Genomic DNA, 20,043 nt, shown 5'->3' on the forward strand with positions numbered 1-20,043 from the left:
GGAGGTAGGGAATGGTAAATTTGGAAGCAAAACAATTCAAAGACCTGTCTCTCAGCCCATGTGTCTGCTGTACTTTAGTGCTTGGTTCACACTACAGCCCTGTCAATGGCCTCATTGCAAACTTCTGGTCTTTAAGATATTATAATATGGCGATCCCCCGGAAATCATTCCAACTGCACACCAACACACCAACATTTTTGCCTAACTCCCACTCATCACACAGGTCTCACATTATGTGGCTTCTTGTCAAAGAGGCCTTCATTTATGCCCTTTCTTTATCCCTTTCCTTACACTACTTTACTACTAAAGTTACTCCACCATTGGTCATCAGTGTCAATGCACTTTTGTAGAACTCTGTGTCTTTTCTCCATAACACCTAAAACAGAACCGATTATAAGGCTACTGGTATGAATATTTGTTTAATATCTGTGTGTCAATAAATCGAGGTTTCAAGAGAGCAAAGATACTGCCTGCTTGTCCAACAACTGGATCCTCATCCCCTAGCAGAGTCCCTGGTGAATCTTAATAAGTGGATGAGGGAATGCCTGATACATTAGTTTTTTGTTTTTTTTTTTAATTAATTTTTTTTAATTTTTATTTTTGAGAGAGAGAGAGAACAGGGAGGGGGCAGAGAGAGAGGGAGACACAGAATCTGAAGCAGGCTCCAGGCTCTGAGCTGTCAACACAGAACCCCACTTGGGTCTCGAATCCACAAACCAGGAGATCATGACTTGACTGAAGTCACTGCCTAACCAACTGAGCTACCCAGGCACCCCGACACATTAGTTGATATTATATTCAAAAACATCACATTGCATCAACAAATTGAACTACAATGTGAAATATTTCTAAAAGATATAGATATATATATATATATACATATACATATATATATTTATTTTATTTTATATATATGTACATACATTATTTTTTAAAGTGATAGATACATAGATACTCAGTTAACATTATTATTTTTCAACTTCATATATTTGGCACAAATTTTATCTGTGAGAAAGATTACATGAAAATGTTGTGATATGAAACACTGGTGCACATCTTCATTTTCTATATATCATGATTGAATAAAATGTAATAACAGTGGTAAGTTAGAGTAGTAAAATGCCAAATGCTAGAAAATAATAAATTGATTAAATAAAATACAGTTTATAAAAATGTGACTTAACTAAAGAAATACTGCAATGTGTATACCTATCAATGATTGTCCCTGATCTCTATTTTTTTTCTGAGTGCTTTGGTTATAAGATGCCTAAATAATTTAGTAGCATTCTTATGAATAAGTGTTACAGTTATTTATATTATTTTCTATTGGGAATAAATTATTCTTAGACTCAAGTTTCCTTTTATTGGTGATGTAAGTCACAGAAAAATGTTTCCAGTGGTTAATTTTCATTATCTTATTAATTAATAATTTTAAAATGTACCATCTGTTGCTTTAGTCCTCAGCAAAGAGAGCAGCTAGTAATATGGAAATATGTTCAGAAGATGTCATCATAAAAAAAGAGAATGACAATGACCATAATATATCATTTTCCTGGTTACAGCTGATAATTAATTATATCATCTAAAGATGTAAAAAAGCATTAATATAATTTAATTATTACGGTGCTATTGTATTGTATATTGACACAGAAAATTGGCGAACTATTTAATAATAAAGGAGTTTGAATTTGGAAAGAAAGTTTATCTTATTTTCTTAGAATAAAGGAAATTGTGTTTTTATGTATTAAATTAGAACAAGGTAGAAATTTTAATGAAATCCTAAAATGTATATTCTTGTTATTGTTGGAGACCTATAACTTGAAATTATATTGAAAATATTTGTAATAAGAGAAGCTTTCTTTTCACTGTGTATATATAACTTTACAATATTTTCTCTTTATTTAAATCCCAAATAATCAAGATAAGACTCAATTTTATTTTAGGCTTATTCAGTCAATGGTTTCAGTAACTTTTCTTCTTTATTTTCTTTCTTTATTTTTTTAGTGTTTATTTATTTTTGAGAGAGAGAGAGAGAGAGAGAGAGAGAGAGAGAGTGAGCAGGCAAGGGGCAGAGAGAGAGGGAGAAACAGAATCTGAAGCAGTTCCAGGCTCTGAGCTGTCAGCACAGAGCCCAACGTAGGGCTCGAACTCACAAACCGCGAGATCATGACCTGAGCAAAGTTGGAAGCTTAACCAACTGAGCCACCCAGGTGCCCCAACTTTTCTTCTTTATACCCTTTGGCTGATTCTAGATAGTTTGCACTCAGATTCATTAAGCTGGTTGACACACTTCATAACTCAGGCATAAAAATGTCCATGTAATGAAAAGGACTATACAGGAGGAGTTGATATTTGCTACTTATGTATAACAATTCTTACTGCCAGTTTGAGGAGTTTGGCTAGATTTGGCAGGAAATAAGGTATCATTCTGGATTACTGAACAAACAGTAACATGAGGAAAATAGTGAATCAGAAAAGTTACTTTTAAAGTTATGTGCAAGACGATGTCAGTGATAATGGTGAAGCAGGTAGCTCCAAGAGTCTGGTCCTTCTCAAAAAATAAAAATAAAAAAAACTAAACTTAAGCCCTCAGAATAAGCTTTATCAGAACTCTAGAAAATATTCAAGAATTTATAGAAACTGAGAGGGCTGACTCCAGAAAAAGTCAACTTAAAAATAGTAGAAAAGCTTTGTGACATTTTCCCTTGCTCTTGCCTTGCTCTCTCTTTCCCTTGCTCTCTCTTTCCCAGCTCAGTGGTAATTATGTTAAAGATACCAGTCCATGTCTCCAGCCATTCTGGCTCTGATTATTATAATGGAAATGAAAAATTCACTAGAGGTTTTCAATAGCAGAATTTGGTAAGCAGAGGAAAGAATCAGAAAACTCAAAGATAAGTCTTCAAACTATCCGGTCTAAAGGACAAATATAAAAAGGAATCAAAACAAACAAAACAGAAGAATAAAGCTTAAGACACCTGTAGGACACCATCAAACATATACAATAAGCATAATGGTAGTCCAAGAAGGAGATGAAAGAGAAAAAGGGGCAGAAAGAACATCTGAAAACATAAGGTCCAAATTCTTCCCAGATTTAATTTAAAAAACACAAATTTTCACAGCTAATAAGCGTCAAGAAGGATAGATACAAAAATTGTCACACTGAGACACACTTTAAACTTCTGAAAGATAAAGAATCTTGAAAGTAGCAAAATATGATATTTCTCCTATAAAATAAATACAAAATAAAAATAACAACTGAATTCTTTAAAAAAAAAAGGGTTTTTGAGAGAGAGAGAGGGTGCACATGTGTGCGATTGGGGAAGGGTCAGAGAGGGGGAGAGAGAGAATCCCAAGCAGTCTCCACACTCAGAGCAGAGCCCTGGAGTCTGACACAGGACTCGATCCCACAACCTACCTGAGCTGAAACCAAGAGTTGGGTGCTTAACTGACTGAGCTGCCAAGGCACCCCAAATAGCAGCTGATTTCTAAACAGAAACCATGGAGAACAGAATATAGTAGAAGGATAACTTTAATCTCCTGACTTAAAAATACTGACAAACAAGAATTCCATTATCAGGTAAAACTCTCCTTCAAAAATGGAGAAATTAAGACATTCTCAGATAAACAAAACCTATGAGAATTTGCTACTTGTATACTTGACCTCTAAGGAGTACCAGGACTCTTTTTTGACAGAAATAAAAGGATACTAGATAATAACTAAATGCTATATAAAGAAATTAAAAGCATTGATAAAGGTAACTATATAGGGAGATACAAAAGTTAGTATTACTGAATTTTGGAGTGGTAACTCCTTTCTTTTAACTATATGGGTTAATAAAAAGTAAAAAACAATTTTAAATTTATATTAATGTACATAATGGATAAAAATCTGACTTGTGAAAACAACAATATAAAGGGTGAGGAGTGGAGCTGTATGAGACAGTGGTTTTATTATGTATTATTAAGGCTAAGGTGATCTTTATTCAAAACAAATATAATAAGTTTAAGAGGTTAGTTACAATTCCAAGGGGAACAACCAAGAATGCAACCATATATATATATATATATATATATATATATATATATATATATATGAAAGTAATCAAAATGGAATACTACAAAAAATAAAAAGATCAACAACACAAAATGAGGCAGTAATGGAGGAAACTGGGAAATAGAAAAGATAGTAAGACCTATAGAAAAAGTAGAAAAATATAGAAGTCCTTCCTTATCATTCATTCCTTTAAATTTAAGTGGATTAAATTATTAAATCAAAAGGCAGAGGTTAATAGAATGGGTAAAAAGGTGATACAACTATATACTGTCTAGCAGAAAGGCACTTTAGATTAAAAATACAAACTGAAAGTCAAAAGATGGAAAATATATTCCATGCAAATAATAACCAAAAGAGAGATGAGATGATTATAACATTATCAGACAAAATAAAAAGTAAGTCTCAAATTGTTATCAGAGACAAAGAAGGATATTATACATTGATAAAAGGATCATTTCACCAAGAAGGTATAGCAGTGACAAACATATAGGCATCAAACATCAGACCTCCAAAATATATGCAACAAGTATTGACAGAATTGAAGAGAAAAATTTACAGTTCTACAGTAATAATTGCAAACTTCACCCCCCCCTTTTAATAATGGAGAAAAAAAACTAGAGACAATATCAAAAAATGAAATAAAAAACATACAACACTGTAAACCAGCTACACATAGTAGACATATTCAGAAAACTTCACCCCCAATTCTTTGACATGAGTGAAAATGAAAACATAACAAACCATACTTAAAATATTCAGAGATGGAAAGGTTATGACAGAAATCATAACTATGATTTCATGATCCCATGATCCCATGATCGTGGGCTAGATCCCTGTGTCAGTCAGAGAGAGAGACACCTGTTTCTCTCTAAAATAAAAATAAAAAATCTTAAAAAAGAGAATAGAAAAACAATGAAGATCAACTAAACCAAAGTTGATTCTTTGAAAAAAATCAACAAAATGTACATACATTTATCTGGATTCACTAATAGAAAACAACGTGTTGGAGGAGAAGAATCAAATTATTAAATTCAAAATTAGAATGGGGTCATTACTACCACCTTACTGAAATAAAAAGTGTAACTGAAATAACAAGAGATTGACTCAGTGATCAAAAACCTACTAACAAAAACAAAACCCGGGACTAGATGACTTCACTGGTTTTATCTACCAACCATTTATGGAAAATTACCCAATCATTCTTTTCCATTCATTTCCAAAAACAGAAGAAGGAACACAATATAATTCACCGTAGTAATAGAATAAAGGAGGTGAGCGGATGATTATATAAGTTAGTAAAAAAAAAAAAAGAAAAAAAGAAAAAAAGAAAAGAAACCATCTGATAAAATTCAACATTTCTTTTTAAATTATAAAAACACTTAACAAACTAGGGATGGAAGGGAATTTCCTCAAATTCATAAAGGCTATTTATGAGAAAACCCACTGCTATTACACAGTAACTGAAAAGTCTCCCACTAAGATCAGTAACAAGACATAAATGCCCAATTCCACTGGTCTTTTCAACTGGAAAATTCTAGACAGAACAATTGGGGCTGAGGCTGTGGCTGCGGCCGGCGGTGGGAATAAAAGACACTTAAGTTAGAAAGGAAGAAGTAAAAGTATCTTAATTTACATACAGCATGATCTTATGCTCAAGAACCCTTGAAAACTGATTAGAATTAATAAACAAATTCAACACCTTTGCAGGATATAGTATAAACACAGAAAAAGCAGTTGTTTTTTTTTTTTTATAAACTAGCAATGAACAATCCAAAATGGTAACAGAAATTAAGAAAACTTCCATTTACAATATAGCCCGTAAAAGAATAAAATATCTAGGGATAAATTTAACCAGTACAAATCATACATTAGAAACTAAACACGTTGTTGAAATAAATTTAAAGTGACCTGTATGAAGATCCATATGAAGATATTCTATGTTGATGGATTTGAAGACTAAATATTGTTAAGGTGACAATACTACCGAAGTTCCATTGTGGCTAGCTACTATTATTACTTTATTTTATTTTAAACTTTTTTATTTTTTTAAATTTTTTGATTTATTTTTGAAGGAGAGAGAGAGAGACAGACAGACAGAGCATGAGCAGGGGAGGAGCAGAGAGAGAGGGAGACACAGAATCCGAAGCAGGCTCCAGGCTCTAAGCTGTCAGCACAGAGCCTGATGCGGGGCTCAAACCCACGAACCGTGAGATCATGACCTGAGCTGAAGCTGGACGCTCAACTGAGCCATCCAGGCGACCCTATTATAATCTTTTTTAAATGCTGATAAGAAACATGCTTATAGTGTAGTTGTAATTATTTTTAAGGTGTTCTGTTATTTTTAGAATTTTGACATGGTATTTTTACATATGAATTTGTTTCCATTTATTTTGCTGAAGTGTTTTATTTTATGCTTATTTAGATGATTGGCACATTTTTTTATCTGGTAAATTATTGCCTAATATCTCCTGGGGCTATTACTTCCATCACATTCCCAGAAGTCCTGTAAGTGTTTTTTTATTTGGTATTTCCCATCATAACCTCCATAATGTAACTACTCTATATAACTTTTTTTTTTTCCCCTTCCATCAAGTTCTCACGCATAGAGCTGATTTTCTTTTTCCACTGTCCTAAGTTGAGGAATAGAGTTACAGAGTTTTTCTGGTTCTCTTTTAAACAGTCAGAGAATCAATTTAAGGCTTCTGTCTTTCTTCAGGGTTACAGCTTCTAGTTTCCAATCTTCTGAGGTATAAATTAATTGTTCCTTTCTCTGCAATGCCAAACCTCAGTTTCAAAGTTCTATCTTGCTATGAAACTGTCTTCGGTTCACTGCCATTAGCTTGTATTTCATTCTGAAATTTGATGTATTTATAGTTAAAAGTTGCTTGCTAGTAACAATATAGTCTCCCACTTTACAAAAATATTCCAGAATTTAATTATGGTTATATTTACACTTGTACACCCTAATGTCAACTGCCAGTAATCTGTGTTGACCTCAGAAATCATGTCAAAATATTTTTGCCAGTAAATGTCTATTTTACACGTATAATTAAAAATTGAAAAGCAATCTAAAAAATGAAAGCTTTGTTACATTGTTCCATAAAATGAGACATATTTGACATCATGAAATAATATAATGGTGAAGTATAATTCATTAATTGTTCTTGGCTAATTAGAAAAATATAAAAGCAGACATAAAGAATGCAGTATGGATTTTAGCCAACCCAAGCCACAGTGCTCATAGAATTGTATACATAGAGAAATAGGGTAGAAAAATTGCTTTATAAAAAGTGAATATACATATTTTAGACTCAGAACCATCATCCTATATAGTATCATGTATCATATATACATTGAAAACAATTATTTCAATTTCACAAACTAATGCCTGTTAAACTAAGTTGATGATCTAAAATTTGTTATTACTGGTTTTGCAGTTTGGTTAGTAGATATGATGCTAGAGGCAGGGAGATTTTAAAAAAAAAACTCCCAAACATTCAATGAGTAGGGATGGAAAAACTAGCATAATTCTGTCTTTCTATTGAGGTTATCTCAGGTGACACTTTTATTTGTACCCAGGAGAACTTTATTCTCAATTTCACAAAAGAAAAAAAAAAATGTTGTTACTGTTAAAATAATCCAGTGAAGACTGAAGGCTTCTGATATGTCAAAGAATGACAACTGTTACATTCTTTTCCAAAGCAAATGCTATATGTAGATCTGTAATATTTTCCTCATAGAATTTACCCACAACCAACAGAATTCCTAATTTTTAGATCTCCTTCATTTTTTTAAAGGTTTATTCATTTTTGAGATAGAGAGAAAGCATGAGCGGGGGATGTGTGGACAAAGGGGGACAGTAGATCTAAAGTGGGCTCTGGCAAGCCCAATGTGGCGTTCAAACTCACTAACTGTAAGATCATGACGTGAGCGGAAGTCCAAAGTTCAACCTACGGAGCCACCCAGGCACCCCAGATCTCCTTTATGTGAGGGAGATCCCATCCACATCTCCTTTTCTCTTCCCAATTTCACAAACTACAGATGAGGAATGAAGAAATCCTCGTGCACGTGTTACAACACTCTTTTAGTTGAGTCAGAAGAAACTAAGAACAACAACAAAAAAAGCAGAATTCTGAGAGAGGGCCTTGAAGTGGAAAATGAGACAGAGAGAGAGAGAGAGGGAGCTAAAGACAGTTTTTAGAATGTTTCTAACATTGTCATATTATAATTTTACTTTAAAGTTTTGCTAATCTTTTTATGTTCTAATCACTGCTAACAATATTATATATTTGTATGGATAAAATAATTTCGGTATGTGTTTACACAAAAAGATATAACCCAAGCTTGTCAAAGCTCTCTTTGTAAACTTGCCATACATTTCTCCCTATATACTAAATAATCCATATTTCAAATTTCTTTGCCAAACTAATTATAAATCAATCTAATATGTTCATCCATTGACTTATTTTTCCAATGACATCTAAATTTTATGGTCTCCAATTCTGTCTGGTAACTTTTGAACTTTGTGTCTTAAGTGATTCATTTTGTGTTCATTAATTGCTATTCTTCTCTTACCTCCTTCTAATATGACTTCAGAAGATACAGAGCTTTAACAAAACTTTTAAATGATGTGGAGCTCTAGGGAGCAAATTTACATCATAGATGTTGCTAAATAAATTAAACAAGAAGGCCATTAGACAGAGGTAGCTCTAACGCCGTAGCAGCTTACGTAAGCAAACCAAAAGTCTAAGCCTGTAAATGCCTCAAAGTTCCAAAATCAAAACACTCAGAACAACCAATCACCATCACATGCGGCCATCTAGGCTTTGAGCCATAGACAATCAGGGAATTTCCTTTCTTTGCTTCTGCACTCTCATATAATTATTTTTCTTGGCTCCCAATTCAAATTGAATTTTGCTCAAGTAAACTTACAATTTTTAATATTGCGTAGTCTGTCTTTTAGCAAAGCTTTCCATTTGTTTGTGCAGAAACCCATTGGGAATCCCAGAATTGGTCTGAAGATTATTTTAAACTGAAGACATGTGAAATTCAACACATGCAGAAGGAAAGCCTACTTTGACCTTCCCTTATTTGACTAAAATTGGCAACTTCCTGGAAGTGAGGCTGCTATAAATTCGCTCTTCAAAGTGTGTCAATTCCTGGAGGAAGAATAAAAATAAGCCTACATAAGGCACTGAAGGAAAGAGAGACCCCTCATGTCTATATAGATAAATATATAAACTTTCTTATCTCTCCTTGGTTCTCCTAAAAAGCCATTTACCTTTCTTGAAGAAAACTTTCTATTCTTCCTAGAAGAGCCTTTCATCCCTCTTCCCTTTCCCTACTTCATTAGGTCTCCAAGCTTGTAACTTTAATCATTTAAGGAGCCGGCTATTTCTTTTGTTACCTCCATGCATAGTATGCATACACATAAACCTTTTTTTTTTCTTCCTGTTAATCTGTCTTTTTGTCAGCTTAATTCTCAGACACCCAGCTACTGAAATAAGAAGAGGGAAAAGTTGCTTTCCTCTCCTACACTTCAAAGCATGACTAAGATTTTATGCTACTCTCTTAAAAGTTGCTATGCTTTTAAAAACTGAGTTACCTAATGCAAAATATTTATTGGATTTCTGATACTTTCACGAAATCAGATTGTGAGTTTAAATTAGTTTGTCGTTTTGAAATATTATAATTGTAACTTGTAATAATTTCCTAACTTTGAAGACCACCCCAGAAGATTTAGGATCCATTCCTTAAGATCTGACTCTGTTTTCATTCTATGTTTAAAATACTATTATGTACAAGTCCACAAAGAGTAAAAATGTCTGAGATGACTGTTAATCATGTTAGCATACTTTCTGTGGAATCTCTAAACTAAGTAGAATGTAATGAGTTGTTCCATTTGCTTGGTTGTTAGAATTTTAGTAGGTATATATGGAAAGGGGAGGTGTTTAGACTGTACTTCTTAAATACAGTTGTGACTAATCTTTAAATTTTGAACTCTACATTTGAAAGAACACTTAGAATGGAACAAACATTCAAAACTTAGCAGAAAGAGGAAATAGGTTTCTTTTCTTGTGAATTTGTGGGGTTTTTTGTTTGTCTTTTTAGAGAGAGAGAGGAAGAGGGATGGGTAGAGGGAGAAGGAGAGAGAATCACAAGCAGGCTCTGCCCTATCAGTGTGGTGCTAGACCTCATTAACCATGACATCATGACCTGAGCTGAAATCAAGAGTTGGATGCCTAACCGACTGAGTCACTCAGGCACCCCTTGTGGATTTGTTTTTAATACAATATGATGTGGTCTACAGAATGTCATTTAAGAACAGTTGGTGTGAGATGTCTTACAAAGGCCTCAAGGTTCCCCCACCAGGGACCTCTGGGTGGCTCAGTTGTTTAAGAGTCCAACTCTTGATTTCAGCTCGTATCATGATTTCATAGTTCTTGGGATGAAGTGCTTCATAAGGCTCTGCATTGACCAGGCAAAGCCTACTTGGGATCCTTTCTTCCACTCTTTCTGCCTCTCCCCAGTGCATGTTTGCTCTCTCTGTCTCTCTCAAAATAAATAAACATTAAAAAAAATGTACACACCTGGACCATAGCTGATTTAATAAAGGGAGAGGACTAACCCCAGATCTGTTCATTAGATTTTGTTTTATCTCAAATTTGGAGCTGGAAGTGAGAGACTACTAGTTGGTTTCTGCATGGAGTTGAAGAATTCTAACATTTAGAATTGGAGGATGTGGACTTGTCAATGGTTCTGTACAGAGCATGGACAGCTTTCTGCTGAGGGAATTGACAGTGGCAAAACAAAACAAAACAAAACAAAACAAAACAAAACAAAAAAACTATCTGGTTATCTAATGACACTCTGTACCTTGGTTCGTGTCCCTCCTTGTGGATCAAATACATTATGCCTTTGGCTGATTTCATAAGAAAAGCTTAAAACAAAATTGTCTTATTCTTGCCATCACTTAAAACAATTTAGATTCTTGCATGTATAATTACAAATATAAAAATTATATTAATGTAATTATCGAGAAAACAATTTGTGATGTTATACTTTAGATGTGTGTAATGCTCCTTGAGTTCAACATACCAACAGGAGTGCTCAATATAAGAGAACGGGTCTGTGCCCTACTCCTTAATCTACATAATGGAGATGGAATTACAGAGCACACACAAATATGTTCAAGGACTCATAGATTACCTTTTAGCCTTCTTTGTCTAAGAAATTTTGCTCCAGATATGTCACAAAGCCACACATGTTAATTTCTGTTAATGTATCTATATGGTTGCTTAGCTTTGCTTTGTATTGTTTTAAAATTTTACCTGCAGAAGTTTATAAAATATGTTGTGGTAATTTAGGATCTACTGAAAAATTAAAATGCAAATGTACTTATCTGAGAAAAGCCAACTTTATTTTTAAGCAATATATAGATGACAAGTATGTTAATATATCTTAGCCATGGATGCCATTTATTTATACCCATATGAATGTGCATAAATATTTAAAATATATATATAAATAAACATAAGTGATTGTTCATACCAGCACTTTGCATTTATTTTGTTTACAATTAAAATTTAATATGCAATGTGTGTTTTATTTCAACACTGAATTTATTATAAATATCTAATGATAATTATGGCTGTAAATAAGATTATATTTCTAACAATTCTTGCAAGAAAAGGGACAGAAAACTATTAGTGTAGAAATGTTCATGGGCTTCCTTACATTCTACACAAAGAGAATCTCTGGCCCTTGTAACTCATGTCCGAGGTTGTTTCTAATTTTAGACATGCTCTTTTCAGATTTTCTTCAATGTCATCATGAATCTCTCTTTTTTGTTTTTTTTTCTTTCCTCTGAAACTATTTTCCTTACCATTGGCCTCATTTTCTTCAGTAGTACTTCCACCCTACAGCAATGATGATTTCAAGCTACTCTAGACTTACATGGTGCCAACAATCTTTTATCTTTGTAGAAGAGATAATCATCATTTGGGATATCAACCTCTTCAAAAGGTTTCTAATTGGTCCTAATTGGATCAGATGCCCATGCCTGATTAATCCATGTGACTATAAAAAAGGGGTAATATGATAGGTCAGGTGGAGTGGCATACATGCCCCTTCTTTGCAGTAAAGCAAGAAAGGTTGTTAAATAGCCTTCCAGATTGACAGGAGCAATTTCTAAAAATAAATGTTAGAGTGCAGAAAAAAAAAAAATAAGAGGATCACATTTTCCTTCTGTCCTGAGGAACAGAAGTAAAGAAAAATTCCTTTTTAATTACTTATTATTGTTTAGCTCTGCTAACTTCTGGAGATTGATCCACTAGGTTTCTCACTCTGAGAATGATTGCTATATACATAAAGACAAAATTAAGCTGGACCAAAAGGATGGACTTTGTGAAGCTTTAACATTTTTTAGGAGATCTGGGATAGGAAGCACAGAGCAATGAGAATAAAGGGATAAAATGTTCTTTTAAGAAGGCAAGAATTAATTCCTAATTTCACCCATTATTTTAATTTTCTTTAGACATATATTTGGGAATATGATAAATTTGAATATGAACATTTTGATTTATATATTTAGCTCGAGACAGAATTTATATTTTAGTAAATGCATAGATCTCAAGTAATTCAGTTTTGACAATCTTACACTCTATTAACATTTTTATTAAGATATATAATATTTCCATCTACATCAAGTTCACTTCTGACCTTTCCTGGCAATCCCAAGCTCAACTCCTCACCTCAGAGAGAAGCACCATTTTGATATCGGTCAAGACACACTGCCTAGGGCTCTCAGTACTCTTTGTGGCCCCTGGAAATGTTTTATTTTAAATCCGGAAGGAAAAATAAGGTTTAGGTGAAAGGAAATGTTACATAATATTATTATTTTTCTTATTACACGAGAAGAGTCAAATGTGCTTAGGGTCCACAGTCACAATGCAGCCCTGATTTCTTTCACCATAGAAAACTTTATCTCCTTTGGATTTCATGAAATCAATCATACAGTATGTGCACTGCTGTGTTTGCCATCCTTCATTAAACATTTCTTTTCTGAGAACTATCCATGTTACCATATGTGATTTTGCATTTTTAATGACGAGTGTTATTCCATTATATGAATATGTTAATATCCACTTATCTATTCTCCTGTGGATGATTACTTGAGTTGTTTTCCTGTTTGGGACTATCATGAACAAGACTGTGACGAACATTCATGCACAAATATTTTTGGAAATACGTTTTCACTTATTAAGTAAGTATTTAGTGGTGAAATTTCTTTGTCATAAGGTAGATCTATATTTAATTTTATAAAATATTACCAAAATATTGCTCAAAGTAGCTGCTTATTTTACACTTATATGCGAGTTCCACATTTGCTACATCTTTGCTAAATCATGTTCTTATCATCCTTCTGGATTTTAGCCTTTCTAGTAGATATGGGATGGCATCTCATAGTTACACTCATTTTAATTTTCCTGATAAATGATGATGATGAACATCTTTTAATGTACCTTCTAGCATTCATATTTTCATTTTTCAATATCTATTCAAGACTTTTGTCCATATTTATTCAGTCATATATAATTTTATATTGGTTTGGGGGCACCTGAGTAGGTCAGTCAGATAAGTATCCGACTTCAGATCAAATCATGATCTTGCATTCATAAGTTCAAGCCCCACGTTGGGTTCCCTGATGTCAGTGTGGAGCCCACTATGAAACCTCTGTCTCGCTCTCTCTGCCCCTCTCACACACGTGCGCTCTCTGTCTCTGAAAATAAACATTATAAAAAGGCTTTAATTTTATATTGGTTTTTAAAAGTTCTGTATAGATTCCTTTGACAGATATATATGTATGCGTGTGTTTTAGTCTGTGGTTTGTTTATGCCTATTAATTTCTTTAATGAAGTCTTTTGATGAACAGAAATTTATTTTTTATGAAGTTCTATTTATTTTTTGTCTTTTTGATTTTACTTTTTGTGTGTTATCCTAGGATATCCTTTGTCTATGTCAAAGCTGCCTAGAGTGAAGGCTGCAGCATTTTCTTTTCTTTATTTTATTTATTCTCTCAAAATAGTTTTGTCCAGTTCAGATTTGTTGAATGTACAAATATGTTTTAGAATCATATTGAAATTAAAAAAAAATACTGTCTTCTAGCTTTATTTAAATCTATCTATTTGGAAGAATAAACATCATAATATTAAGTTTTCCAATCCATAAATATGGTATGCCTCTCTATTATTTAGGTTTTCTATAGAGAGGTCTTTCATTCCTTTGTATGCCTTATGATTAATTATTTGACATTAAAGCTATTTGAAATGCTGTTTTATTTTATTTTCTAAATAAGAAAGAAAAAGAGACATTGATTCATCCTTTCTGGTAATCTTCATTATTTTGTTTCTGAAAATCTAGGTTTTGATCCAATACAATTACCTTTAAACCTGTACAACTTGGGTTGCTGTTGTTGCTTTTATTTTAATTACTCTTATAGTGTATTCTGTAGGAAAGAAATATTTTTTTTCCTTTTTTGTTTGTCCTACAAGTGTTTTGGTTTTTTTACTTTCATTCATTCTGGATGTACAGCTGAAATAATTATTGAATTTTCATTTATTTATTTTGTTTAATGTAGCCTTTTAAAAATGTTTATTTTTTTGCACACACGCACATGCGAGACAACCTGTGAGAGTGAGCAGGGGAGGGGCAGAGAGAGGGAGAGAGAAAATCCCAAGCAGGCTCCGTGCTGTCAGTGCAGAGCCCAGCATGGGGCTCCATGTCACAAACCATGTGATAATGAGCGGAGCCAAAATCAAGAGTTGACATTTAACCAAATGAGCCACACAGGCACCCCAAATTTATCCTTTAAAAGATATTATTTCATCATTCTTTATGATGACAATTTTGCCATTTTGCTTAATGTTTTTCAATATAATCCACGGCTTTCTCCTTTGGTAGTTTACTACCTTATTGATGCTGTGGCAAATTGCCACAAATTGGATGGCTTAAACAACCCAAATCAACTCTCTTACAATTTGGGAAATTACAAGTCTGAAATGGTTCTATTGACTTAAACCATAGGTATTGGCAGCACTGTGTTTCTTCTGGAGGGCCTAGGGCAGTGTCTCTCCTTTGCAGCTTCCAGAGGCTGCCTGTCTTTCCTTGGCTTGTGGTACTTTCCTTTGTCTTTAAAGCCAGCAACATAGCATCTTCAAATATCTCTGTTCCCTGTTCTAGGCTTTCATTATCTTCTCAGATCTCACTCTTTTGTCTCATTTTTTCCTTTATAAGGAGGACCTTTGTAATTATATGGAGCCCATCTAGATAATCCAGGATCATCTTCCCCATATCCCTATCCTTCTCCTAATCTCATCTGCAAAGTTCCTTTTGCCATATAAGGTAAGGCATTGACAGGTTCTGGAATATGGACATATGGGATATGGGATATGGGATATGGACATCTTTGGGGAGCTACTATTGAGTGTACACAGTTTTTTTGTTTGTTTCTTTGTTTTTTTTTTTTTTGTTGTTGTTGTTGTTGTTCGTTTGTTTTTAACAGAAGTTCTATTTAGATACGATTTTCTTTGATTTGATTTTGATATACCTGGGTATGGTTTTATTTTTTTCCTCCTGCATAGTGTCTGCTGAGATTTTTGATTCCACAGGTACTTTTCCAAATTTTGAAAATCTTAGCAATTATATCTTCAATTTTTTCTCATTCTAATGAGATTAATTCTAATCTCTTTTCTTTTTGAACTCCAGTTTACATATATAGAATATATTTTATCGCACTAAAGATCTCAAATGTTCTGTCAATAGTTCTTACTCTGTATTTTCTTCTTGCTTCAGTTTAGATCATCTTTAAAACCGCTGTCCAAATTCACAGATTCTTTTCTTCCCTGTGTCCATTTTTCTGATATCCAAACGGAGATGTGTTTTTCTTAACATCTCCATGTGGATTTTTAAAAATAGTTGACATTTTCTACTTCAATACTTCCTCTGTTCACTCAAGTTTCTGCTATACATTTTAGCATATTTACTACAAACTTTTAAAATTCTCTGCTTGATAATTCTAACATTTAGGCCATCTCTACAGTGGTTTCTATTAATGGTTTCATTCTTTGATGATGTTATATTTTATGGCTCCTTTTCATGATTTTTTTGTAATTCGGAAGAAAATGATATAAATAATATTACCTTCAGAAAAGGGCACATCCTTTATCTTTCTGAACAGTAATGTGAGTCCCTGAGTCGATAAATGTGTTCTTGGGAAATTCTAGCCTAAGCTAATGTTTATATTGAGTTCAGTTCTGATGAGGTTCATTCACTTCAGCAGCGCCTGGGATCTCACCACCAAGGACACTGTAAAAATCACTTTTTTTGATTTACACACAGAACCAACACTCTAAATCACAGGAGATTTGGCTCTCAGCTATTTGGGTTAGTGAAAAATTCTATTTGCTATCTACTTCTGCCTCCTACTCCTACTTCTGCCTTTATGATATTCAGATGTTCTCTCGTTTGTTCTCTGCCCTGCTTCCCTGAGCCTACATTTTGAAGAACTGTGGTCTAGCATTCAGTGAAAGCTTGAAAAGCCTTGGTGATTTTTTTTTTTTTTATTTTCTTAACTTCCCTATCCTGCCACATCCTTAGGATGCCGTGCTTTAGACTCTGAGAAGACACAATGTGCTCAGAGGCGTTGCTTTAGTTCCTGGGCTACACAACCTGTAGCAGCCATGCCTGATATTTCCCAGAATGTTTACCTCTAAGGAGTTATCTTAACTGTTTCTCCCTCCCCACAGTGTTCAACAGCCATAGCCTCCTAGTTACTGAAGGCCCAGAAAGCCTCATTTCGTTTTCCTTCAGTTATCCAGACCTGCCCTCAGTCTTCGGTGGGCTCCAAATGCCTCAGATGAAAGGTCTCTCTATCCACCCTTCCGCTTCTTTAGTCTTTTGGCTGCAACTCCCATTCTCACTGAAGAATGTAGAGAGTTGACAGGTAGATGAAGACTTGCTTGCAAGGTGGAGCCCCTCAGGATTCTCCATCATCATGCCAGACACCATTTGGCATTATTTGCTAGTTGCTAATCCTACTACCACTACTGTATGTTAATTTAGGTTTGTTTCACTTTACCCCATTCCCTGATGAATTCCTCCTCCTTCATCCACTCCACCAAGGATGAAAGCAGATTTAGGTCTCTTTTCTCCTAAGAGGGCCTTGTTGCTTCATAGGTTTTACTTCATGAAAGTTTATTTGCATCCTCATTTCCTTAATGGGTTCTTAAAACTACGATTTTGTCAGTTTTCTGTTTTTTTCTTCATTATTTGAGTAAAAGTGATATTCTCTTGAAACATTCTATGTCTTACTTGGAGGCAGAAGTCTGCAAAGTTTGATACTAAGTGTATACTAACTAATCCTGACCTGAAGGCTTATTGTCAAAATTAACTTACCTGTAATATTTAAATTATTTTACCTATTAGATAAATTAAAAACAATAGTGTAAATGAAGTCTAAAAGTCAAATAAAATAATGCATAAAATCCGTAACTTTTGACTAAAGAATCGCATAACACACTTTGCTGCAAAATTATTTGAAATATATTTTGGAATTTTCAATTTATCTATTGTGTATATGAGAATGTTGATATAGTATTATGTCTTTACATGGGAATGCAGTTTTATTTTTAAAATAGAATTACATTTTTTTTGGAATAATAGCAGTGGGAAAATAATGACTTTTTATAGCAATGTCCTTATTGACATAATTCTCAACTCAGTTATATTGATAGAAGAACTTCACGTTTTATAAAAAAGATTTCAATGTATCTATAGCCAACTTCACGGATTCCTTGTTTAGGTGAAATATATAACTTTCAAGGTATTATATGTTTACTCATGGAAGGTAATAAAAATATAAGCTGCCTGGTAGAATGTTAAATTGAAAATTAATCTCTGAAAAAAAGAAAACTTTACAGATATATAATGACAAATAACAAAAGGTTTAAAAGTTATACGTGGGGAAATAATGGATGTTGCTTTTTAATGTAACACCATCCATCTCACTAGCTTTGATTAGACTTTTAGGTATTGTCATCCTTTCTCTTTCTTTTTAACAGAAAATACTTTTGACACTTGTCAGACACAATCAATAGTTCTATTTTTGACCTTATTGAAAAATATGTCTCAGGAGAACTAGAGATGGAAAGTGAGAGAGAAGATAAAAATCTGGACAAAGGAAAGAAGGGAGGATATAATGTAGTAGTTTTCAAGTTATCGTTACAGAGTGATCTGAGGTCATTGGAAAACAGTTTAACTCATCATATAATAAGAAGGACAAAAAAATTACTTCATAGTGCTTTTAGCCAAAGCCTTGAAAAACATCTGGAAATTCTAGTTAAGTTTTGTTTTGTGCATCAGATAGCAACTTAGAAAGTATAAGAAATAATCTCATTTTTTAATGTAAACATTCTTACGCAGTGTAAAGGATGCCACCTGGCTTTGGAAATAAATATGGTTAAGGTCTTAGCTTTAAAAATTAAAGAATTAATTGAATTCATTCATTCATTTCACAAATATGTGAGGGATAACTAGGCACAGTACTAGACTAAGGAATAAAATGGCCATAGTATTAAGCAATACCTTTTAATTTTGATCAGACCAGGTAAGTAGAATCTATTAACTGCTTTTGAAAATATCTTTAGGTAAATTAAATGTAGACCTTATCATCATAACTTTAAGAACAACCTTTTTATTAAAAAAAAACCATGAAAAAAAATATGGCGGGTTTATAGAGAGCTAAGCATACATTAAATTATATGACCATTTACTTTTGGCTCAAGGCAAGGTTCCTTATCTTCATGAATACAAGACACAACTCTTAGGAATGATTTAGACATTTATCTGCCTGCAGGCCCTGAAGAAAGATGGCTTATCACAGGATTATTTTACTTCCCTTTCTCCCCTTTAGAATGTATTATCACAGGCAATCTAAGTAGGTCCTTTAGACCATACCTTAAAAATGTGGCTGTTTGCTCTATTTAGAAGATTTGCACTGTAATCTGTTATATAATGTGTGAGCCTGTGGACTCAATTCAAATATATATCTTAAAGAATAATGCTACAAGTCCTTCTGTTAACTTTACAATGAACTCATCTAAATTATAGTAAGATGAGAAAATTATAAAATTTAAGTATTCTGAAGCTTTTTTTATTTATAATTTTAAAATTTAACTCTGTATTCAACTGATTTGTGACAAGTTGTGCTTAAGTTATTTGAAAATATAAAATACAGGAAAATTTACCTTTAGGATAAGACATTTATTTTATGCATTTAGACAGTATATAATGGACACTGCTAATTTATAAGCTGTATGTGTCCATGTGAATTCAATTCAAAAATTAGTCACATGTTTAACAGAACTGATACACTTTTCTAAGTAGGTAATTTTGCCTTGATAGAGTCAAATAACAATCTTTCTATGTGATTTTAATAAAATTGCACAGTATTAGGTCACCACAAAATTGCCAAACACATCTTTTCAAATATTGGGTAGAAATAATTTAAATCTAGGAGGAACAAAAACAAAATTGCTTCACTTTTTGTATTTCAAACCCCATAATTATCCCATATGTATATATATTTTTTCCCTAATGATTTTCAACTGTTTTCTATATAAGATATAAAACTTGGTAGATCTGGAAACAGTTTTAAAAAGTATGTTTACGGGGTGCCTGGGTGGCTCAGTCGGTTGGGCGGCCGACTTCAGCTCAGGTCATGATCTCACAGCTTACGAATTCAAGCCCTGCATTGGACTCTGGGCTGACAGCTCAGAGCCTGGATTCTGCTTTGGATTCTGTGTCTCCCTCTCTCTCGGCCCCTTTCCCACTCATGCTCTGTATCTATCTCTCTCTCAAAAATAAATAAACATTAAAAAATTTTTAATAAAAAATAATAAAATAAAATGTGTCTTTAAATTTGAATTTTG

At 33.3% G+C, this 20,043-nt stretch overlaps 1 protein-coding gene and 1 long non-coding RNA gene across 5 annotated transcripts in view; one reads left to right on the plus strand and one right to left on the minus strand.

The window, feature by feature from the left end:
• Positions 1–20,043, minus strand: part of FSTL5 (follistatin like 5) — a 768,631-nt gene that overhangs the window by 524,009 nt on the left and 224,579 nt on the right. The gene's annotated exons all lie outside the window — the stretch shown is intronic.
• The window catches only part of LOC132691964 (uncharacterized), a 66,422-nt gene that overhangs the window by 24,563 nt on the left and 21,816 nt on the right, over positions 1–20,043 (plus strand). The window lies entirely within an intron of this gene.

This window comes from Panthera onca, chromosome B1, assembly GCF_046562875.1.
Source record: "Panthera onca isolate mPanOnc1 chromosome B1, mPanOnc1 haplotype 2, whole genome shotgun sequence".
In the NCBI taxonomy this organism is placed as follows: domain Eukaryota; kingdom Metazoa; phylum Chordata; class Mammalia; order Carnivora; family Felidae; genus Panthera; species Panthera onca.